The sequence below is a fragment of the Pinus tabuliformis genome, chromosome 7 (genome assembly GCF_031772625.1).
Source record: "Pinus tabuliformis cultivar Carrire ecotype Pingquan chromosome 7, CPIR1, whole genome shotgun sequence".
Classification (NCBI taxonomy): Eukaryota; Viridiplantae; Streptophyta; class Pinopsida; order Pinales; family Pinaceae; genus Pinus; species Pinus tabuliformis.
The window spans coordinates 387,196,453-387,222,408 of record NC_142293.1 but is presented as its reverse complement, the minus strand read 5'-3'; the positions used below and the strand labels follow the sequence as shown (position 1 = coordinate 387,222,408).

The following is a 25,956-nucleotide window of genomic DNA, read 5'->3' as shown; positions in this document are numbered from 1 at the left end:
GGTAGGTGGCAACCTCTTCATAATGAACTGAGTGTCAGTTCTCTTGGACATATTCGAAATGACCGTTTATTCCGTTAACTCCAAGAATGCCCACGAAACACGACCTTCTGCCAATTCATCATCCATATCGGACTTCAAATCCTATACAACTCTGCCTGTTGACCCCATCAAATCCGGTCATCCATCGGAACTCCGCCGTTGATCTGGGGACCCCAGATCCTATGGTCATCATTCATATCGGGCGGTGAAGTAGCATGACATTTACCCGTTCTATGTGAATGGTTTTCTCTCTCTTTCGCTGGATTCGTGGCACTCGCTGTATGGCATCGGGTGGGACTTGGTTGAAACCATTTACTACTCGAAGCCCCTCCAATATTCTGCCAGTTTTGTGGACTCCCGCTTCCATGAAATCGAAACGATATCCGTTGCATTTTATAATTTTTCGGGTCCGAGTGCTTGTGGCCTTTCCTTCTTTGGGGGGTTTGCCCTGTGATATGCGATTAGCGATTGTCACCAATCGCATATCAGAAACTACCCCTGTTTCTCGAAATGGCCTCCAGATTGGTAATTTGGGATAGTGTGCATTACCATGGGCCAGCGGTCTGCATGCCATATCAATGGTCCTCGTTGCTCCACGCTGACCACAAATTGCAACTGTTACGAGGATATCTCCGATAAGCTTGATATTTATAAGGCTTTTAATCCTTGGCATGATTTTTTAAAGAGTTCATGAAAACTTAGAGAGTATTCTAGGATCCAATTTGGATCAATAGTTGAACTATTTCAATTATTTTAGTGCTTATCTTATTCAAAACGTGCTACAATGGTTTTTATTGTTGTCTTATCCTTGTGGTCTATTTTATGGGATACTAGACAAATCTTTCCTTATTTTTGGTTGTAATGACCGTCACATCCATTTTGGTCTATTTTGCTAGATGTTAGACAGATCATTTTGGTTTATGTATCTCTCTTCTTGGGTGGTACTATTAGCTCTCACTTAGAGGCTCACTTTTCTCCCCCCTTTGCATTAGAAGAACCTTGACACAGTTGCAAATTCACAATCACCAGGCACACCTCCCTTTCTTTTTGAAGACACCATTACATCACTCTCCCGTGCTGACAACTAGAGCTAAAGGAAATATTTAAGGATTTGAAAATTGGGCCTTTATACCAAATGGGACACCAACACCAAATGGTGTGAGGTCTGTTTGGGACTTCATATTGGGGAGATCCCCTTGGTTGAAAAATTTCTAGCACAATCCACAAAATGGCACTAGGAGGAGGGCCAAACGATAGGTTCTTCCCATTGAGTCTAGTTTGAATCTCTCATTTAAAATGGCTCTTCCCCAAATCATAATCCCAAGATGTTTTTATAAAGAGCTTAATTGTACCATCCCTGCGAAAGTTATTCATAACTTGTCTGAATTTAAGTTTGATGGTGAGGGTGAGCCAACTTTTGTTAAACATCTATTTCAAGTTCTCCCTCTTTTCCTTATCAACATAATACATTGCAAACATGTCATGGCTAGATTACTCAGCCTCAGATTCAAAGGTTGTGTTATTAAATGGTTTCATACACTACCCATTTCTTCTATCCATCCATTTGACTAGGTTGCCAAGGAGCTTCATAAAGCCTTCGATAAGTATGAATATTGAAATGTTTGTGGAAGAATCAATCTCTTAAGAATGAAGCCAAATGAATCAATTGAGGATTTTTCTGATCGATTCCTTCACCTTTGTTATGAAATTATTGAAAAACATATGAATTAGGATTTCTTACTACAAGAGTTTGAGTGTTTGGTTGTTATCTTGTTACACAATGAACTTGAACCCTGTGATTTTTTTATTCCCCCAACTCTTTTGAATCATGAGACACCTCAAATTTCAGAGGAGGAGCTTACTGCCCCTTTTTTTCTTTTTCCTCCTCCTTTTCTAGTTTTGATAGGGGTTCCTCTTTGTGATAAATATGAAAATCAAATTCCCAATCCATATTCTCATTCTTCTTCCATTTCTCATGACCTAGATTCAATGGAGGAAATTCCCAAATGGATTGTGAGGCCTATGGCGAATATTAACTCCTATGTTCCGTAAGATGATGTCACTGTTCATAACTGCAATCTCGAATGTGATATGGATTTTTGCTATCCTCTACCATCTATAGTCCATGACTCTTTGTACCATGATCCACTTGGGAAATCTGTTCCATCATCTATTCTTTCGCACCCTCTTGATTTTCGTGTTACTAGTTCAAATTGTGATCAAGTACAAGGAAGTCACTCTACATAGGTAGAGGTGTAGGAAGGTGAAGGTGATTTGAATCTTTCTTACATTTTTCAAGATCCTCAATGTCAATATGATGCACCTCCATTCTTAGATGATTATCAATCTACCAATCTTGGTAGTAAATCAAGTGAAATCAATTCTTTCAATCAACCCCAAGCCTTGGGAAAAAATCATTCCAATGACGATGAATCTATTGCCATATGTCGTGGTGCATGCCCAAGCACATCATATGATCTTTCAGTTTCTCATGAAGATTTTAATTCAGATCTAGAATCTTGTTCGGTCAAAGAAGATGTTCATATCAAAGCTTCCTCTTTGCCTCACTATCTCATGTGCTCTATCTCTTACAATGCATCTACTTTTGGCAGAGATATTCCATGCTATTCAATTTATTCATCTCATGAGTTATCCCCTCGGGTGACACAAGGTAGTGAGGTTTTCCATGATGAAATTGAAAATAGTCAAATCACAGAGTACCCTTCCCTACCCTCACCATCTCTTCTCCTACATGAAGAAAAAACTTCAAATCATCTTTCTCATGAGATATCACTGATTCATTTATCTCTGAATTTGCAATCAGAATAATCTTATGACTTGATAAAATTTGGTTGTTGAAGTTGAAAAATATGGTAAAATCACTAACAGAGATGGTTGTTACCTGATGAGAAATGGCTTTATTGAAACCAGTAACATCAACTATCCTCAAACCATACATGATATTGTTCAAGCTTCAAAATGTGATTCTACAATATTTGGAAGTTTCGAGACCCACAAAGGAGTCAAGACACTTCAACTTCTATTGATGGTTACGTCAAGATCTCGTGACTCTGGTAAACCCCCCGAACTAAGTCAAATATGATTTCTCTCACATAATCCTTCTTTTTACATGGTTTCATTCAGTGAAAATATGTTTCTTGAATATATTTGGTATTTTAGATATAATATTTCAAACTCTCGAGATTTTACTTCTGAGCAGACTCAAGAATATTTTACAATTCATTTGTCTTCATGCAAGTCTATTATAGCAAAATCAGGTTTGGAATGTGTACCTCTCATGGAAGTTGATCATTCCTAATTGAAGGGATCATATCTATCATATTTATTTTGTGATGATAATATCCTAGCTTCCATTGTGAATATCATATCTCGAACCTTATCCTTCATTGCATGTGAAACCCTCTTGAGTGTGAATGTATGCACGAGTTACTGTGTGAATCAATCTCCTTTATGTTCATTCCATCCTGACTAGTGTCATGTTCCTGTTGTACTAACATCCTTTCCCACTTCTCCCGATGATTACAATGCTATTGCAATGTGTTACCAGTTATGAACAAATGTACTGCCATATTCATCACACAAAGAAGATGATTCTATCTTTCAAAACATCTGCGAAACTGTTCAAATTGATTTATCTTTGTTTTTCACAAACTAGGAATCTAATGCTTCAATGAGCTCATATGATCATTCCTCTATCCTTGAAGACTGTTATTCAACTTATCATTCTCCCATAAGTACATCTAAGGAGAGCAGTTTTACATCTCTTGACCTTAATCGTTCGATATTTCACTGTTCAAATTTGTGTTGAATACTTGAAACACTTCAACCTTCTGATAGTTATGTCGAGTCCTCAATGTCTCGACATGACTGTTGAAAATGATAATATATATTTTCCCCTACAAGATTCTCATCACAATCCCATGCTTCTAATTCAAAACTCATATTTTTAAATATTTGAAGACACTCGTCACAAATTGTATGATCCAATAGCTGAATGGTTGGAGCAATCTTGCTTGGCAGGTTCTGTCATGAGCAATACATTTCGATCTTCCCTCACGCTTACTAAAGATTTCAGTGTAGATGGGGACACATAAAAAATAAGCTTCCAAGGTTTTTTGAAAGATGGTATTCATTGGAAAGGTAAGAATGTGAATTGGATGAAATTTGTGGTTGTGGCACATCTTTCTGCCCATAAGAAAAACCTTCGAAATTTTGTGCAAGTTATTCTAGATCTCATATTTTCCATGGAAAATTACTTTATATCTGTTCAAATTGTCCATATAGTTTTGGATGCAGGTCAAGAACAACGATGTTGTCTTCACTAGAAATTTCATTATATGTGACCTTGACCTTGTAGCTATTAGGTTAGGAGTAGGATTAGCTGCATACTCATTCCCTGTAGTTCTTCCTTGTTTTCTTATTCTGGTTCTACGTGAGGTTTTCTTGAGCCATTTTGTTTTATTTTCTCCTAGTTTTGTTCCTCTTTTGTGCATTTTATTTTTCTCACCATGTTTTCTTTTTATTTAGTTTCTCCTTTCTTTTTCATCGTGCAAATAAGTGTTGTTCTTGGACCTATTTTGGCTTCTTCGTATGTGTGTGGCCGAATTCTAAAGAGTCTTTTGACATTGGAACATTTGGCTAAACCTCCAACCAACCTTCTTTGTGTTGGCTTTGTCTTTTGGTCGATGAAGTTCTGACGGAAAATATGATTCGTCTGTAAGGAGAGTTTTGGTCCAACCATGAACTTGTGTCTATCTAGGAAACCTTATACCTATAGTTAGTTCTTATATATGTTCTTCATGCTTATCTAACTAGTAGAGAAGGAGAAAGGGAAAATCTAAATGAGGAAACCTAAATCAGAGGTCTTTATATGCTTCTCTGAAGGAACAACCTCTTCTACTCTCAATAAGTCAGGATCCTTCTTCTGCCTAGAATGAATAAGTGCTAATGCACATTCCTCTTTTAAAAATAAATAAATAAAGGTGAAAGAAGAGAAAGGCTTCCTTCATAGAGAGGTGAAACAAGCAACTCCACTGGGGTACTATCCAAGCTCTATGGTAGCGGAGTAATCTTTTTGTACTTTCATGACTCCGCTAGGGTACTGTCTAGGCCTACTGGAAGAGGAGAAACACCAGAGATGAAACACTATGATATTTCCATGTCTATTCATGGGGTAAGTGGAAAAGGCCAAAGTGATCTACACGATGAATCAATACTCCCCGAAGAACCAATGCCCTACATGAAAGAATTAACCAAAATAGAGAAGTTGGATTCTATCAGTGTGTCTCCAAGTGTTGTAGCAGCTGCAACACCCTCCAAGATTTTTTCCTACACTCAAATTTTGGAGCCTACTATGGATCCTATGATCGGTCGTTCCTGAGTCACTTATTTTCAACTCATGATTTCAAGATCCCTTCCTGGATCTAAAGTGTCATTGACACTTTTAAATTTATATAAAAAGTGTCATCTTCGGGCACGGGAATTATCGTTTATCATGCAAAAGGCAGTTTTGGTTTTCTTCAAAGGGGAATCTTGGTTAAAATGAGTTGTTCTCATCATATAGACATGTTTCTCACTCATTTCCAAATTTTCACGCACTATTACACAAGTGTCATCATTATCATCTGATCGAGGGATCTTTTGCTTATAGATGTATGAAAAGAATCACATGTAGAAATTGCAGCTTAACACAGAAGTCTAATGTGCACACATAAAAGAAGAAGAAAAACACATAAAGGTACGAAAAGAAGACAACAAGACTTGATAATGGAGTTCATCGAACTCAGACTACGTCTCCGGGCCCTGCTCGATCAATGGGGAGGCCTTCATATATTAAGTGGCATGAAAAGAAGAGAATTACAATCATCAGTTACATAAAAGGTGGCTTATACCTCCATAATGGACAATGGCTATGAAATGGAGACCTCGGATGGAGAAATGGACAACACCATTGCATCTGTAGCGTCGAGAGGGGCATAAACCATATAAAATTCGTCCAATTCAGACAAAATTATCAATCGGCCCTCCTACAAGCTACTGCCTTGAACTGTGTGCTGAAATCCTCTCTCTCCCATGCTTTCTTCATTCATCGGGCTTTATAATCCTTGTTTTGGTTATAGGCATGCTTAAATCTGGGGTTGACCGATTAGAATAGAAGCCATTTTGGTAGAAGGGTCGGCGGGCACAACTAACCCTTTAAAATGGCCTTTTTGTCATTTAAAATGATAATACAAAAAACAAGTCAAACACTAATAATTCCGACCAAAACCTTAAGAACCGAATCTCAAAGTTCATCAAATCGGGCTCATAGACCCATTGCGTCCGGCCCCATATCGCAATCAACACATCGCTCTGTTGATAGTCCTATTAGTGGGGATTGCCAACCGCCGATTGCTAATATCTACGTTGGCTGATCGCATCAGCATATCGCATCAGCTCGAGGTCCTGGTCTTTGGTTCTTCTGATCGCCAATCGGCCAATCACTCCAATCGTCGATCACAATCGCAAGTCGTCTCTGCCTGGTTCCAATATCACACATCGCAAGCCCCCAACTCCGATTAATCGAAGATTGCTAATTAGGGGTTCTGCTGCTGCTCCTTAAGTCCGCCCCTTTGGACCCTCTGATTGTGATTTTGCCTTTTAAAGGCTTAAAGCCATTTTTTTATAAGAAAAGCCTCATTCTCCAAGGAACTAAGGCAAACACTTTCTGCCACAACTTCATCATCCAGACTCGGATTGGAGTGTCATTCACACCATTGGAATCAGGGCTATGATTACTTCACTCTAATGTCAGGATACTTGATTTTCCATGCCATTGTATCTGAAGATCCACTTGGATTATCATCACAAAGTCTATCTTCAGTGTTGTACTTGTCGTAAGTTGCCACAAAGATTGTTGCAACAAGGGCCCATGTTTGTGTTTATGAGTTTTCCTAACCATATAAACATTTGTTGCACTCATTCACAAAGTTTTGAGTGTTGTCACACAAGTGTCATCACGGTTGTCATAAACTATATCTTAGGTGTCGCACTTGTTGTAACTCGTCAGGAAGTGAGCACACACAAGTGGAAGCATTGTTCATGTGTCATGGGTAAATAATGTTGTTGATTCGTCAAATATTCTAAGTGTTAGGACATAGTAAAATATTCATCACTTCACCTGTTAGTCTCACTGGTCAGCCACTTAGCCTTTTCCAAAGAAGCCCCCCGACCCTTCAACTTGGCTTCACCCAACTTGTCTTGAATGTGCATTGTGCAGTTCTAGTCAACAGGTTGTGACATTGTCCCCTGAATCTGTGCAATGTGTAGTTATTGTCCCCTAGGACTGCTCCATTGCACAATTCCTGAGCCCAAGACCCAAGCTTCCCTTCCATAATTGTGTAATATTTTCAATTAGCCTGACCTAAAATGCACATTGCACAAGCACAAGCAACAAGATGCCTCCTTGTGCATCTGAGTTATGCAATCCTGTAGGGGACCAGTCTCCCTTCAATATCAAACTAAACAAAGGCTTCTTATAGTGGTCACTCTCTCAACCTCATCCACTATTTCCCAAAAATGCATAAAAATTAGTCAGCCTTCCCTTCCAGAACTATACAGAAGCTATCTTTAGTTTTCCTCCCCTCATCCGGACCCACTACCTCCTAGAACTATGCATTAATATTCCATAGTGGCCCCTCCTTCACTTGGACTCCCTCACCTCCAAAACTACGTAGAAGACAACCTCTGAGCCCAACATGAACTGCACATTGCATAGTTCCAGGCCTAAAGCCTTAGCCCCAGCTATTGGGACTGCGTAGCATAGTCACTGAGCCTCTCTCTATGACCTGCAACTGAATTCTGGCTCAATATTTTAAGTTGAATGCACCATATTAGGTTAGGAAGTTTTTAGGTTGATGTCATCTCATCATGAGTAAATTACAGATACAAGTACTTTGTTGCGATGCAATGATGAGGAAAGAGATGAAGGACGAAGACATGCAAAAGACACTCTTTCAGTTGAGAAAGCAAGTTTATCTTCCAAGGCGGGACAAAGGGACACCAATTCATGACCACCACTCAAGACTTGATATCATTGAATATTCATGTTACCAAGCCATGGTGGGGTAGAAGAAAAAATCACTCTCAAGAGGACATCAATCATAGCAACAACGGTGGTCTAACACTACCAAAACATCCAAGCAGTTCATATCAGCAGTGCCATGTGATCTCTCATCATGAGTTTTCATATACCACATCATCATTGTGGACCATTTATATTGTATTCATTGTAAAGTAGAAGTCCAAAGGACACATATGTAATATGGAGAGTCATGTAATTTGAAAAGTCATGGGAAGTTGAACAATCATGAGGGTAGTGGGAGAGTCACAAGGGGGAAGCATTACCCCTTGGTTAGATATACCCCCTCATTGTATGAGCATTGGTATTTTGACCTTGGCTCCTCCTACAAGGCATTAGAGAGATAAAATAGTTCTTTAAGGAGAAAGGAGTGGCTCCAATGTCCCACTATTGAGGCTAGTGATTTACATTGTAAACATGTGTCTTTGAACTTTTTCTTAATAACAAAATCCTTTTAAGGCTAGCAAATTTTTCATGCATGGACTATGAATGTTTGTAAGACTATTCTGTGGAAATTTGTATTTCATGTTTGCTTTCACATGTAATAAGATAGTTGAACTAATTTGGTTATTTTAGTGCTTATCTTATTAAGAATGTTTTGTAATGGTTTTCATTGTTGTCCCATCCTTGTGGACTATTCCCTGGGATACTAGACAAATATTTCCTTGTTTGTTGGTTGTAACGACTGTCACATCCGTTGTTGACTATTCGGTAGGATGTTAGATGAAGGCTTCTAGTTCATGTGTGTCCCTTCCTGGGTGGTACTATTACCTCTCACTTAGAGACTCACTTTTCTCCCCCCTTTGCAATAGAAGAACCTTAACACGGTTGCAACTGCACACTCACTAGGCACCTCCCTTGCTTTTCAAAGACACCATTGCATCACTCTCTTATGCTGACAACTAGAGCTAAGGAAAATCTTTAAGGATTTGGAAACCATGCCTTTATACCGGATAGTATTCCTACACCAAACAATGTGAGGTATGATTGAGACTTTATATTGGGGAGATCCCCTTGGTTGACGGATTTCTAGCACAGTCAATAGGCTTTCATTCATGGGAGAGACCATTCAGTTTTTGTGGGTGCTACGATAAAAAAACAATCATTTTGACCTTCGTACAACCTCAACATCAATTCACATAGCTCCCAAGTGAGCATACCACATGACTCTAAGTGTAATAAAAAGTCAACGAGTGTTGCAAAACTCTTGTAGACAATTAACACATCTCCAACAGCTGACACACTATGCAACTCCTTTTCTTCGAAAAAGCATGCAAATGAATATATAAACTCTTCTCTCATACCAAAATGATGGCACAGACAATAGATCCTACAACTAAAAACACCCACACACATAAAACTAAAATGAACACACAATCAATGAATACAAAATATCATAAATAATTCATTAAAGAAATAAGATATTCACAAGAGAACTATTGGCCCGATAATTGTCCTCTCATTCCTCTTCCTTTTCACACACACCCATTTACATGACTCGTTCATTTATATAAATGAATCTAAACCGAAAGTAGGTTCTAGATCCTAAACAAATGCCTACAATTTCTCTCTAGATCCTCCCATGATCCATAAAACTCTCACCTAATCCCTTATCTCTAGATGAGATCTAACTAACTCTCAAATCTCTCTACCCTTCCAAACTACTCTTGAACTTTCTCCTAATTACAATAATTGTCATTTTCTTTTAAAACTATAGGAAAATACATTAAATAAATAAATCCTAACTTAGGGAACTAACTCCTTTAGTAAACATGATACCATAGGTTATATGATCCTGCATCAGTAAATAATAGACATAATATGTAAAATCACTGATTGGTTTGTTGAGTTTTCATTTTATCTATTAAATATTCTCTGAGTTTTCATTTTATCTATTAGATATTCTCCACATTTTCATTTTATCTATGTTATCTTATTCTCATTAAATGAACAAAACGTAAAATAGTAAAACAATGATTAGCTTATTTTTATGAAATAAATAAAATGTAAAACAATAAAACAATGATTGGCTTTTTACATAGTGTTTAATGTTTAATACATAAAAAAAGAATATAATTGAAAGTATTTTTACTCCGATAGGCCTTTTCTTTGCCGGATTGGGGTGGAAAAACACTATTCACCCTAACCAATTAAAATATTTCATTTTCGTCCTTCAGGAAAATACAAATATGACACGTGGCATAGGTTGAGTTGAGGTCACTTTGCATACATGCCTCCCATTTAGTCATGGCCTCTATCTGACGCCTTGGTAGCATCGTCGCCACTTCCTGACACCCCTCCCCCCACAACCTCCCAACTCCCGCTTGCATAAAATCTTCTCTCTGCCCTTTGAAGACCTCAACTCGACACCATTCCACAATGTCAGTACAACAATAGGAGGAGGGGCAGTTTCAGTTGGTCATTGCCTTCCAGATTGTTGGAGTTTCTTGCTACACTACTTGAGAGCTCTGTGTAGTCTAACCTTTGACATCCAAGGATTTCCTTCCACATTCAAAAGACAATGTACCTGTGCATCCTTTTTGTAAGATTCACTAAGATTTTGTGTCATTCAGCTTTTTCCTTGTGAGGGTTTTACTTTTTCTTCTAAGTTCATTAACACAAAAATTTATAAGCCTTGTCATTTCGCTTGCAAGTATTGTAAATTTTCCTTGAAGGGTTTTATGATTGCAACTTTAATCTTTCTCTAGATTGCATAGAAAGAAAATTTTTCCTTTCAGTCGTTTAAAATATGGCCATCGTGACTCCTAGTAGGGTAATTTTTCAAAACGTTACTATAATTAACCCTTTAGAACAATTATTAACTTGGACGACAATTTCACCAAGCATACGACTTATCACCAAGCACATTTTCTTGCACAACAATTTCGTTATCCAGGCTAGATGTATAAATTCCTACTGTAGATCAACATATTATGCAATATACTAAAACACAATACAAGATCTACTTCTACAGCACTTCGCGGAAGCTTAATAGAATTGAGCAAGATCAAGAGAACACATGTAACTAAGAATGAGAAATCAATCACACATAACACAAAAGAAATAACCACGGGAAAGCCTCAGCCTAAAACCCCAACTCTATATTATCATACAAGTGGAAATATAGTCTGGATTACAAAAAGAATCGGCTCAAAAGCTATCCTGCTCTCTTTGCAATCCCCCTATTGCTCATAGACAGTCAAAGGCCTCTCTCAAACCTTCTCCTCTGCCCTCCAAACCTCTTATTTATTTGTACAATTTTCCTTGGGGTCCAGTGCAGCCACTTGTGTGAATTGGCCTCTTCACACACTCACTAACCTCTGATCCAACTGCACAATCCTGAAGGAGATAAATCCTTCTCCATAGATGAGTTTCCTTTATAGGAAAAATACATCCAACTGATAGTACACTGTCCCTCCTCTAACCTCAACTGGGTCTCTGCCTGAACTGATATGCATGAGTTATTCATGAGAGAATATTCATTTATCAGAAGTGCAACAGTTACATGCAAGTATACATTAACTAATTGAACTCACATTAATTTAAACAAACTATTTAAATCAATCTAGTTGGAATTGACTCAGTTAACTGAGCCAACTAATTACAACTCAAATTAGAACTCATCCTTATCTCTTTAACTGATGGATAAATTCCTCAATTAATAAAGAAACTGTTGCATGTCCTCACATAGACTTCATGTTTGATTTTCACAACTAATTAACTCATGGTGAATTAATTTATTTATTTCCAAACAAATGTTAAGTTCAAATTCAAATTTTACTTCCTATTTTAGTCCAGGGACTGACTAAAAATAGGAATCCATCCCAAACTGCTAAAAATAGAATTCTATTTTTAGCACTTCCATTTTTCATTCTCTGTTGCTCAATCCAGCACTGGTACCCAAACTGCTATTTATATCAATGCTATTTTTAGCACTTCTATTTTTAGCATTTCTTGTTACGATTTTCAACACTCCCTCTCAAAAAGAAAGGCTTCAACTCAAACTCAATCCTATACATTCGGAATGTTCTGTATGCAACACTTCTACCAAGTGTGGTTTCTCCAGCAACTCTAGAAACAAAAAAAAAAACTCCCCACTAACCTCTCTGTTGGGCTAGAAACATACTCTGATGTTGAAGCTCTACCTGCTACTGACAAGTGCTCCCTCTCTGACCTCTGAGCTATTGCAACACTCCACGCATCTCGCACTGTTGCACACCTCTCTATGCCATCCTGCACTGGTGCAACACTCCTGTGCCTCTCGCATTGTTGCAGCCTCCTAGCTCTGCACTGTCTTGGGATTCCTGCACTGTAGCTCTCTCTGCCGCTCCATCCACATCTGTCTCTACCCACTCAGCTAGTCCTGCTAGTCCTCATCGGGGCTCCTGTAGCAAAGTCAAATCAAAGAGGTTGGGTACCTCAAGGATCCTACCCCTCCTCCTTCGGACGATCACTCCACATCGCCCCACCTCCTACGTGGAGGTATGGCTGCATGTGATCCCTCTACCCACCTGGCTCGAAGTTTCCCCCTACTGGAGGTCTCTTCATGAGTATATGTCTCTACTCGATCTCCTCTCAGCTTATCTAGTTGTGGCTGCTCCACAACCTCCTGAAGTTGCTTCACCAATTGTGGCTCCTCCACAATCATCTAAGACTTCTTCTGGCGCTACATGTTGAGAGGTAATGTACTCTCCCTCTCAACTACCAAGTCTCCATTAGTTGCCTTGCTCCTCAAGGCTTTGTATGCATCTTGAACCTCAAGAGCATACAGGTTCTTGACCCGTGAACTGATCTGCTTCACCTGTCTAGTGATGATGTGTCTAAGGAAAACCTTTCCCTTACTAAAGACTACATCAAAGCCTCTTTCTTCCAGCATCGTGATCGACACCAATTTTCTCTTCAGTCCTGGTACATACTTGACATTGGTCAAGGTAAGGCAAGCTCCATGCTCCCTCTGAAAAATAACCGTGCCTACACATGAGACATTATACTTTTCATCATTACCCATCGCTATGAGTATCTGGAGATCTTTCTCCTCCAAAGCACTAAACAAACTCTTGTCGTTGGTCATGTGGAAAGAAACTCGATTGTCAAGAAACCAACCACTTCCCACCATGATGAAACCATGTGTGCGAATAGTGTGAAATCCAACTCGAACTGTGAGGTGAGTTCCTAGCTTTTGATCCTTCTATGGATCCCTTCTTGGATTTCCTCAGTGGACAATTTGTAGCAAAATGGCCCACCTCATGAGAACAAAAGCATCGCACTTTCGATTTGTCAAACTTCTTCCCACCATGGGAAGAACTGGATTCGGAATGAGAAACCTTCTACTTCACCTTCTTCGCCTTACTCACTAAGGCATAGTTTTCCTCATCCTCCATGGATGAAGAAACATCTCCGGTGCTTCTTCTTATCTCCTCCTACATTAGATCCAACCAAAGTCGTTCCCAATCTGGCAGTTTCTCTCTTCCATTAACCGAGTCCTGGTAGCTATGCCAACTCATAGGAATACGGAGGAGTGTAAGACTCACCATATCATCATCATCTGTCGTGATCCCTACACTTCCAAGCTCATCCCTGCATGTGGTGAGCTTGTTCAGATACGTATAGATCGTGTCTCCCTTTTCACACTTGATCTTTTGAAGCTTGTCTTTTAGTGCCAGCTTCCTCTGATCACTTCTATTCTGATATAGGTCTTTCAATGTTTTCCACATTGAAAACGGTGTCTCGTTCCCATGGAGACTCAAGACTATGTGATCTTGAACTCCCTCTAGAAGGATTCTCCTTGCTCTAGCCACACATTTCTTCCATTCAGCTAATTCAGCAGCACCAGTCAGCTTGGGGACTTCTTGATCAATGAAGTCCTTTAGACCATTATCCTCTAGTACTGCTTCCATGCAATCTTTCCAGGCTATATAATTCGAACTGCCATCAAGGGCATATTCGAGTCTTAAACCATTGAAAACCATAGATGAAATAGAGATGTAATAAGAACTCGATTTCTATATTCAGGAATCATAAACTTCAAACTTCTCCCTTCTTGTATACTGTTCTTCCTTGATCACCTTTGCTCCGATACCATGTAGAAATTCCCACTATAGATCAATAGATTATGCAATATACAAAAACACAATACAAGATCTACTTCTACAACACTTTGCGGAAGCTTAATCGAATTGAACAAGATCAAGAGAACACATATAACTGAGAATGAGAAATCAATAACACATAACACAAAAGAAATAACCAGGGGAAAGCCTCAGCCTAAAACCCCAACTCTGTATTATCATACAAGTGGAAATATAGTATGGATTACAAAAAGAATAAGCTCACAAGCTATCCTGCTCTCTCTGCAATTCCTCTGCTACTCATAGATAGTCAAGGGCCTCTCTCAAACCTTCTCCTCTACCCTCCAAGCCTCCTATATCTTTGTGCAATTTTCCTTGGGGTCTCGTGCAACCACTTGTGTGAATTGGCCTCTTCACACACTCACTAACCTCTGATCCAACTGCACAATCCTGAAGGAGATAAATCCTTCTCCATGGATGAGTTTCCTTTATAGGAAAAATCCGTCGAACTGATAGCACAATGTCCCTCCTCTGATCTCAACTAGGTCTCTGTCTGAACTGACATGCATGAGTTATTCATGAGAGAATATTTAGTTATATGAAGTGTAACAGTTATATGGAAGCATGCATTAACTAACTAAACTCCCATTAATTTAAACAAACTGTTTAAATCAATCTAACTAGACTTGACTCAGTTAATTGAGCCAACTAATTACAACTCAAGTTAGAACTCATCATTATCTCTTTAACTGATGGATAAATTGCTCAATTAATAGAGAAACTATTGCATGTCCTCAAATATACTTCATGTTTGATTTTTCACAACTAATTAACTCATGGTGAATTAATTAATTTAGTTTCAAACAACTATTATGTTCCAATTCGAATTTTTCTTCCTATTTTAGTCCAGGGACTGACTAAAAATAAGAATCCATCCCGAACTGCTAAAAATAGAATGATATTTTTATCATTTCCATTTTTCATTCCTTGTTTCTCAATCCAGCACTGGTACCCAAACTGCTATTTATAGCAGTGCTATTTTTAGCATTTCTTGTTGCCATTTTCAACACTAGACTTCGAGAGACTTCACTTCACCAAGCCTGGTCTTCCATCTTCCAACTCAATAGTACTGTTCTGATCACTGTAAGCCATGGCTATATATTTTGTTGAAGAAAAGAATTGTACTCTTTTCTTGTTTTACCTGCTTGTCGGAAAAAAATTGTTTAGTGATCACCTCATCACCAAGCGCATTTTCTTGTATGACAATTTCATTATCCAGGCTAGATTTGGAGACATTTCGCTTCACTAGGCCTGGACTTCCATCTTCCAACTCAACTATGCCATTCTGATCACTGTAAGCCATGGCTACAAATTTTGTAGAAGAAAATAATTGTACTATTTTCTTGTTTTACCTACTTGTTGGAAAAAAATTGTTCAACTCTTAGCTCATCGTCAGACACATTTTATTTCATGGAAATTTAATTATCGAGGGTAGACTTGGAGACATATCGCTTCACTAGGCCTGGTCGTCGATCTTCCAACTCAACAGTAGTGTTCTGATCACCTTTCTTTTATATTTAGCACTTGCCACTTTCCTTAGGGATTCTCATTGTGGGTTAATGGTTGGATTTCACCCGTAAGTATGGTGTCCTCCTTTACTCATTTCCAGGTATTTAAATTGCTAAAAGAAAATTCCTTATGGCATAGTTTCCATTCCTCATTCTAGTTCTTACGGGGGTTTATACATAAACTAATCCTACATTGTTTCCTTGTTGTAGGCATGCCTCCATGAGGGTTTGGATACATGCATACTAATATTATGTAGAAGAACTAAACTAATCAAAATTTTTCCCTCTCTCTTAAACGTAGCTGTTCATACCATATTTTAAACTCTTGTTCATACCATATTTTAAACTCTTGACAGCGCCTACTTCAAGTTATTTTAAAGAATTAGTTAAGCTTCATGGATTCAAACCCGAGCTGCACCAGGGCATGCCCATTTTCATTTTAAATGTTGTAATAATTCTCTCTATTTTTTAAATTAAGGATCCATAGCCCACAGTGTGGCCCATAACAACATAATCGCTCATACCCTTGGAGAAGATGTCCTTGCACATGCACTTATGGATGATAGGTGCCCTACTAATGGCCTTGAGGAATATGATGAGTGGACCATTGACTTAAGAAAACTCAACAACAGTCCTCCTTTTGCACAAAGAGCATTTGGTAAAATTTATAAAGGTACGTACAATTGCGAGGATGTTGTAGTGAAGATCCTTGAGAGATCAGAGGATAATACAGAGAAAGTCGAAATCTTGGAGCAGCAATTCACACATAACGTCTAGGATGTTCGCCACTCTGAGGCATGAGAATGCAGTGAGATTCATAGGAGGTTGTAAGAAACCTATGGTTTGGTGTATTGGAGTATGCCAAGGGGTGTTCTGTGAGGCAGTCTCTAGCAAAGAGACATATTCGCCTTTAAAATTAGCAGTAGACATAACCACCGAGTACCTTTAAAACTAGTAGTTAAGGAGACATTGGATGTGGCAAGGGGATGTAGTATTTGCAAAATATTCGGTTTATTCACAGGGGCATGAAGCCTAGTAATCTGCCCATAGCTACAGAGAATTCTATCAAGATTATAGATTCTGGGGTTGCTATAATTGAAGTGTTGACAGAGAGCATGACTCCCAAAACTAGAACGTACCATTGGGAGGGTTTATATGTTTTTTTAGTGGTCTTTAAAAATAATTTTGAGGTGTTTGGGTTGCAGTGGAAAGTAGGTTACTCGTATAATTTACACACTGAATGGAAAAGTCACCGAGTTTCATATAGCTATCAAATTTATGCCAGTTAAGGTAATATGATTGAATCATGTTACTATGTTATATCAATGCACTTGTTGTTTTGATGGAATGGTCAGTTTGATGGTACAAAGTAATAGGCATAATCTTTACTCACAGGTTTTGAATGGTTATATTGAAATGACAAAGTGGCATATGATCCTTCTTCAAGTTAGAAATATTACAAATAATAATGTGTAAACTAATGCCTTCCACATTCCCCACTCCTATTGCCTCTTTTACACCTCTAGGTGAAATTGCTAGTTTAAATTGTCTTAACTCTTGTAAAATTTTAACCTTATTTTTTATTGGTAATTGAACCCAATTTTCAAATTATTATTGACTATTAAATTGTGCATAGTAAATTAATTCACATATTTGAATAGTTATGGGCGGTCATATCCAAATATCCAAACTGTTACTCAGTAATGGTGTGTGGTTGATAGAAAATAAGATTTTAAAGCAATTATAATTGGATTGTAAAAGCATTAAATTCATGTATTTGAATAGTCAGTCATTCGAAGTCATATCCAAATATCCAAACTATTACTCAGTAGTGGTGTGTGCTCGAAAGAAAGTAAGATTTTAAAGCAATTAAGATTGGATTGTAAAAGAATTAAATTCTCTGTGGCAATGGTATTAGCCACCCATAATTTTCAATATCTTTGTATTTATAATAATTGAATGATATACTTATGACTTTGTATTTAGTATAGTATTTTTTATTGTATTTTGTTATTAATAGTTGAAGTGATATATTTATGAATGGTTAATATGAGTAATTGAATTTTAATAAAAAACAAAAATTACTTTTAAATCCAACCATTGTCAATCATAGCCAACCATGGTCAACCATGTTTGAATGTCGCATTGTGATAAGGATTGCCTCACCATCAAAATAAACCATGTTTATTTTAGTTTTTGTAGTATTTATATTTGGGTTTACCAGTGTTGGGTTTATAATATTAGTCCCATGGGTTTAATATTATTCCCTTGGGTTCATAATCCCTTGGGGTTTTCGTATTAATCCCTTAGTTTTATTATTCCTTCGGGTTTATAATATCAATCCCTTTGGTTTATTATTCCCTTAGGTTTATAATGTCAATCATGGTCAACCATTGTCAATCATAGCAAACCATGGTCAACCATGGTTGAATGTCACATTGTGACAAGGATTGTCTCACCATGAAAACAAATCATGTTTATTTTAGTCTTTGTAATATTTATATTTGGGTTTACGAATGTTAGGTTTATAATATTACTCCCTTGGGAGTAATATTATTCCCTTGGGTTCATAATCCCTTGTGGTTTTAGTATCAATCCCTTGAGTTTATTCTTCATTTGGGTTTATAATATCAATCCCTTGGGTTTATTATTCCCTTAGGTTTATAATTTCAGTCATGATCAACCATGGTTGAATGTCACATTGTGAGAAGGATTGTCTCACCATGTAAATAAATCATGTTTATTTTAGTCTTTGTAATATTTATATTTGGGTTTATAATATTAGTCCCTTGGATTTAATATTATTACTTTCAGATTTTAGTATTAATCCCTTGGGTTTATTATTCATTTGGGTTTATAATATCAATCCCTTCGGTTTATTATTCCCTTAGGTTTATAATATCAATCATGGTCAATAAACCTAAGGGAAATAATAAACCGAAGGGGTTGATATTATAAACCTAAGGGAATAATAAACCCTAGGGATTATTATTCCCTAGGGTTTATTCCACACATATCACCAATTGTTACATTACTTGCAGGCCCAGAGTAAGCTTCAGCAAACCAGGCATTACAAGTGGATGGGGTTTTTACAACAATTTCATTTAGTGATCAAGTATAAGAATGGCAACACAAACAAGTCGGTCAACATGATTTCAAGGTCGCCCACATCAAATATCATAACTTTGGGGACTCTTATGCACATGGATACATTCACCCATGATGCATACAGAGAATCATATTCAGAGGATGAGGACTTCAAGGAGGTGTATTAACAGTTGCAAAGTTAGAGTCATGTGCACGATGGCGACAACACTGTTGAACCAGTGGGGAAACAATGGAACAATGGAATGTTCCACTTGTCTGACCTATACCGCGGAACAATGGAATGTTCCTACCTGGGCTAGATTGAAGGAATGACGATGCTTACTTACATTGATTCACAATTCGAGGATCATATGCTACAGACAAGTGGCTATACAATTTCTTACAGAACTGAAAGCCAAGTCCACTATAATGCAATCAGTGAATTAGTACTGCTTTCATTACTTGCTTCGTTGCTTGCCGTCGGTTCGGGGGGCACAACCATGATTAAGGATTTGATTGTTGAAATAGTGTAGATTAGCCTCAAGGTCATGGCCACATGTATCATCCATCAATAATTGTCCACTAACTACTCTAATAAAAAATTGACATAGATATGTGAACATATTTTCTACACAACTGATTAGATTTATTTTTCATTTTTCTTCTTGAGTGATTAAGAGTGGTTTAGTAATTAGGATCATAGTATGTGAACTTGTGAGTAATAGGCATTATAAATAATGAAAATGTAAATGTCAGAATAAACAAAAATGCATAAGTTAATATGTAAACCTCTTATTTATTTGATGCAAATAAGAAAACAACTTAAATAAATGCAGTACCTCATGCAACAATGAAAACACCCCCAATAACACCACCGACAACCCCTTAACCGTCAACACCCCGGCAAAATTGAACAAAAACTCCAGACCAGAAAATCAACTCCTGACCAAACAATTAACTCCTGACCAGACAATCAACTCCAACCTTTATATTCAACACATCCAACTCTGGGCTGACATTAAATTTTGATCTCCAGACTCAGAAACCATCCTAATTTATAATTTCAAGGTTTCCTCAATTCCAGACTCTCACACCCTTAACAAGCCTTCCATCCTTGGCTTAAATTTTTTAGACTTCAACACAGCACATTCTTGCTTAAAGCCAGGGAGTACCACCCCTAGCTCTAACAACTCATCTAGGGCAAAACATTTTGAGCTATTTTAGGTTAGTCATAGCAAACAATGGTCAACCATGGTTAATCATAGCCAACCATGGTCAACCATGTTTGAATGTCACATTGTGACAAGGATTGTCTCACCATCAAAATAAACCATGTTTATTTTAGTGTTTCTAGTATTTATATTTGGGTTTACCAATGTTGGGTTTATAATATTAGTCCCATGGGTTTAATATTATTCCATTGGATTCATCATCCCTTGGGGTTTTAGTATTAATCGCTTAGTTTTATTATTCCTTTGGGTTTATAATATCAATCCCTTGGGTTTATTATTCCCTTAGATTTATAATATCGATCATGGTAAACCATGAAAATAAATCATGTTTATTTTAGTCTTTATAATATTTATATTTGGATTTATGAATGTTGGGTTTATAATATTAGTCCGTTGGGTTTAATATTATTCCCTTGGGTTCATAGTCCCTTGGGGTTTTAGTATTAATCCCTTGGATTTATTATTCATTTGGGTTTATTATTCCCTTAGGTTTTTAATATCAATCATGGTCAACCATGGTTGAATGTCACATTATGACAAGGATTGTCTCACCATGAAAATGAATCATATTTATTTTAGTCCTTGTAATATTTATATTTGGGTTTATGAATTTTGGGTTTATAATATTAGTCCCTTGGGTTCATAATCTCTTGGGGTTTTAGTATTAATCCCTTGGGTTTATTATTCATTTGGGTTTATAATATCAATCCATTTGGTTTATTATTCATTTGGGTTTATAATATCAATCCCTTAGTTTTATAATATCGATCATGGTCAACCATTGAAAATCATAGCGAGCCATGGTTGGCCATAATTGAATTTCACATTGTGACAAGGATTGTCTCACCATGAAAATAAACAATGTTTATCTTAGTCTTTATAATATTTATATTATGGTGTACCAATGTTGGGTTTATAATATTAGTCCCTTGGGTTTAATATTATTTCCTTGGGTTCATAATCCCTTTGGGGTTTTAGTATTAATCCTTTGGGTTTATTATTAACTTGGGTTTATAATATCAATCATGATCAGCGTTATTAATCTCTTGTGTTTGTAATATCAATCCCTTACGCTTCTTGATCCCTTAGGTTTTTAATATTTATCCTTGGGTTCACTAATTCTTTGGGTTTATAATATTAAATAGTTGGGTTTATTAGTTCCTTGGGTTTATAATATTAGTCCCTTTTGCTTAATATTATTCCCTCGAGTTCATAATCCCGAGGGTAATAATAATATATTATTATTATTATAATAATATTATAATAATAATAATTATTATTATTATTATTATTATTATTATTATTATTATTATTATTATTATTATTATTATTATTATTATTACAAGTTTATATTATTATAGTAATATTAATTTAATAATCATAAATATAAAAATATAAGAATATTATTGTTATTATTTATACAGTTATTAATAATCATAAATAGTTGGTCTTTAAAATATAGTGTTGGTACAAATAGCGAAATCTTATATCAATTACGAAACACCTTTTGTTATATCAGAGATTTATGACATCCAACCATGCATGACAGTGGACCTAAATAACGTGGATTTTAATTTCAAAATTTTGTGACAATCTGATTGTCAACCTGAGGTCCCACCCAACGTTCATTGTCTTCCTGCAATGTAGATGGGCTGTCAATTCTCATGAATTGAAGGATAGTACATCAAAATTATTAAGAGACTAAGACTATGCAATTGTTATGTTTCCTTTATACTTACGGCTTGGATCGAGGCTACGTTATACAGGGACTTGGCTTCACAACGGTAAAAGTTGACCATTATATGTAGTTTAAATTAGTTGGTAATAGTCTTGTTTATTTGGTCTTGAATGCATATCATATGTTGTTGATTGGAAATGATAGACAAATCATACAGGAAGTGAAAACCTAGTTTTTTTCTAAATTTGATATAGATATAGAACGCATCCTTGGTGATTATTTTAACCCATAGAAGGATTTTCTCATCCTGCATACCAACTCTTTCTTACGCTTCACAATAAATCCTTATGGTTGCTTCATATAGATGTATTATTCCATATTTTCATGTAGGAATGTCATCTTCACAACCATATATTCTACCATAAAATCAAAAGCAGTGACAACATATCAAATAAATCTAAAAGAAGCTAACTTTTCAACAGTAGAAAAAATATCACTGAAATAAATTCCTTACACCTAAGAATAATCATTTACTAATAACCGAGATTTATATTTCTCCACATTTTCTTTTGCATTAAACTTCTTCTTAAATACCCAATTGTTCCCAATGGGTTTTCTTCTGGTTATAAACAACATTATATATCAAGAATCATTCATGTCCAAGGTTGGTATTTCTTCAACCATTGCCTTTTTCTAGAGTTTTCCATCCTCTAAATTCACTAACTTCCTGATAGTTCTAGGATCATCATCAATAAACAAAGAAAAAATCGAATGGAAACAAAGTGCAGTATACCTTTCTGTCTTCCTTCTTTCTCAAAATGATCTCCTCAAAATGAAAGTATCTGTTTCTTCTTCTTATTATTGTTCTTCTATAGAGTGTAGGTCATCATCCTTCAATTCAAACTCTATTTTCTTTAGTTCTTTCTCCATTGGTAGGAATTATTGTTTGATAATATCTTCTACTTCTCTCAATACCACATGTCAAATATACACAACCTTATTTTCTTTTGAGTTCTAAAGCTTGTAACTTTTCAAACTATCTTTGTAAAAAATAAAGATACGCCTTTCAGATTTTCTATCCAAGTTAGTTATCTTTTCCTTTGGAACATATACATATGCATCATGGCTAAATAACATGAGATGTGTGAGAAATGGTTTCTTACTAATCCATACCTCGTGTGGAGTCTTATCATCTAACATTAATGAGGCTGATCTATTTACCAAGCAACACAAAATATCTACTACCTCTACCCGGAATTATTGTCTTAACCTAGCACCACTCAGCATGCTCCTTTCTTTTTCCATCAACATCCTATTCATCCTTTTCACAAATACATTCTATTGAGGTGTGTATGTGGTAGTATTATGATATGTTATACCACACTTTTTAAAGAGCTCTTGAAATTTCTTCCCAGATAACTCTCCACCATTATTCATCCTCAACACCTTCATTTTTCTCTCTGTCTGATTTGCCACCAAAGCCTTAAATTTTTTAAATATGACAAAAAATTCATATTTCTTTTTGAGGAAATATATCCTTGTATTCCTTGAGAATTCATTTACAAATGAGACATATTACACATATTTACCTAAGGATGATACCAACTATTGGCTTGAAATCTGAATGGAGGAAGACCTCGAGTTCAGACATAGGGCACCAACAAAGAGGTTCATTATAGTCTAGCACCACACTGACATCTTCACCTCACTTCACAAGGAAGTAAGGAATCTCGCCCCAAGCATGCCGAGACTCAGAAATATAATGGATCATGGAGAGGCATCAAGAATCAGCACAATAGACAATGCAGTTTAGGCATCTGTAACAAATGCCCACATTAAGGGACATGCATCATACACAAATTATAGACTTGCAACATGAGTAATAAGAGATAAGAACATTCAAACTTCTACTAAAAGTATTTTTTTTTTAAAGGGTCGTTCATTCAATCACATTATATAGACATAGAATAATCCCACAACTTCCCCTTTTATTGACAGATAAAAGCATCATAACAATACAAAATTACACAAATCACCACTAGTACAACAATCCCCTTAGATCACATTACAAAGTAGAGCTCATAAAAAGAACATTTAATAGCGAAGGTGTTTTGTTCTACACAACAACAACATGTCGGCATGGATCCTTCTACCTCCTTATGGTATCTTTCCTTTGTCCTATTATAGATTTCCTTCCATAATATTGCTCACTTGATATACCCATTCTCATCTCAGATATCACGTCCACTCTTCTACATCAACTTCTGTAGACTTAAGTTCAACTACTCATTCTACGTACTTATATTTATTATCAATTTCTGCGAACTCTGGCTTGAATACGCTCTTCTTCATCTTTCTTACACATTTCTTTTGGCATCTATTTGTTATTGAATTACTCTTTTCATTTTCTTCAGTGGTCTTCTCTGCAACCGATTTCCGATCAGAACTGGTCAAAACTCGCCAAAATTCGGTTCCCCAAAAACAAAGGACCCAACAAGTCCTAACCACAATCTATTGACTCATCCCCAAGTCAATCCCTCCTAGGCACTTGTGCTACTGGTTCTTATTGTTGTGCCTCTTCCTATGCTGCTTCTCTCTATGCCATAGGTGCACCTTCAGATGAAGGAGCTAACTCAGGCACCGACTCTATGACACCAACCCTGAACTAAGAGTAGTTATTTATCATAAACCTCTACTAATCCATCAAACTTGTATCCTGGCTGAGAAATTGGGTGGTGAGTTTTGTTCCAGTCGCACCCCTAGGACAACGTGCCATTGGTTCTCGACAACAGTGGTGAGCTTCCTCAACCTCCTCAAGTGTTGCAAGGTAGGCGGTTTGTGGTCACATAAGACAAATTTGGTAGCAGAAGATTCTTCTTCAATTTGGGTGATATGTTTCTCCAACGAATCAGTGCGAGAAAACAAATCATGTTATTTGTTGAGATTGGCCATTAGTAAAGCTTGATTGAATAATTACTGGGCTTGCTAATACAAATCATATAGAGGTTGATTCTTTTTAGCAAGGAACCCATACCAATCATGAACCTGCCGGAAAATTTCTTGCCCATCCGCAGTAATTTGGAAATGAGAGTCTTTAAGCGAACGTGCATCTAGGATTTTCTGCTCAATTTATGTGGCATACTGGGTGGCTGGGTCCGAAAGCATTTTTTGGGCAACGAAAATGGTGTGCTTCAACTCTTTTTTTACATAAACAAGTTCGATACACGCTGCTCTGATTTGATCGCAACATTTAGAAAGAAGCCAAAAAATATTTTGGTGCCTTCGATACCACTTCAACATTAGTTGGCTATAACTTCTAGAACTTGGCACTGATATCCTTGACCTGGTGCTATAATTCTTCCTTCTCATACAGAAGTTGATATCACTCAGTTGTAAGGGAAACAATTTTTTATTGTTGTTGTTCATTATTGTGGACTAAGTTACTGTGCAGGGCTTCTACCTATCGAATAGAAACCTACATGAAATTAAATAATTGGGATGATGACCAACTGTGGAGATCACCAGATGACATGGCACCTGATAAAGGAATATGTGCTTGCAGAGGTTGTCCACTAGTGATAGATTTTTTAGAATGACCCTGCGCGGAGGTCTCTTGCTCTTGGTTCTGCTTAGTGTGGAGTTTGATTCAACCTTCTTCAACAGTGTATAGTGACAATGAGGGAAAAGGATGGAATTCAGTGCAACAGTCGCTAGAGATTTTCGGTAGTTGTCAAGATTTTGGTTGAGTTAGAGGAGCTAAGTTGATGACACTTTTGGGCTTGAGATCCAAGGCAAGGTATGCGGTACATGCATTGTGGCAGTATCAAAAGGGGTGATGCTCACATGTAACACATCAAGGGATTTCTCGTTAATGTCTTGGATGATAGAGACGGCGTCCATTTCGGTCTCGGTAGTAAGAGGGTTAATGGTTTGTGGAAGATTTACCCGTAACACCTACCACTAAAGAAACAAAGAAATGTTACTAGACATGTCTTAGACTCTCACCATAAAAAAATTATGGAGTTTGAGAATGGAGAGAGCAACAATTGATATTGGTATTGTGGAGAGAAGGATTAGTATTCATAATTATTTCAAAAGTGAAATTAGTAGATGGTTTAAGGATATTTCCAGCATTCATATTTGA

The 25,956-nt window shown here is 36.8% G+C and overlaps 1 pseudogene; it reads left to right on the top strand.

The window, feature by feature from the left end:
- The first annotated feature begins 320 nt into the window (after nt 1–320).
- LOC149247612 (serine/threonine-protein kinase STY13-like) lies at nt 321–19,435 on the top strand (annotated as a pseudogene).
- The last annotated feature ends 6,521 nt before the right edge of the window (nt 19,436–25,956 follow it).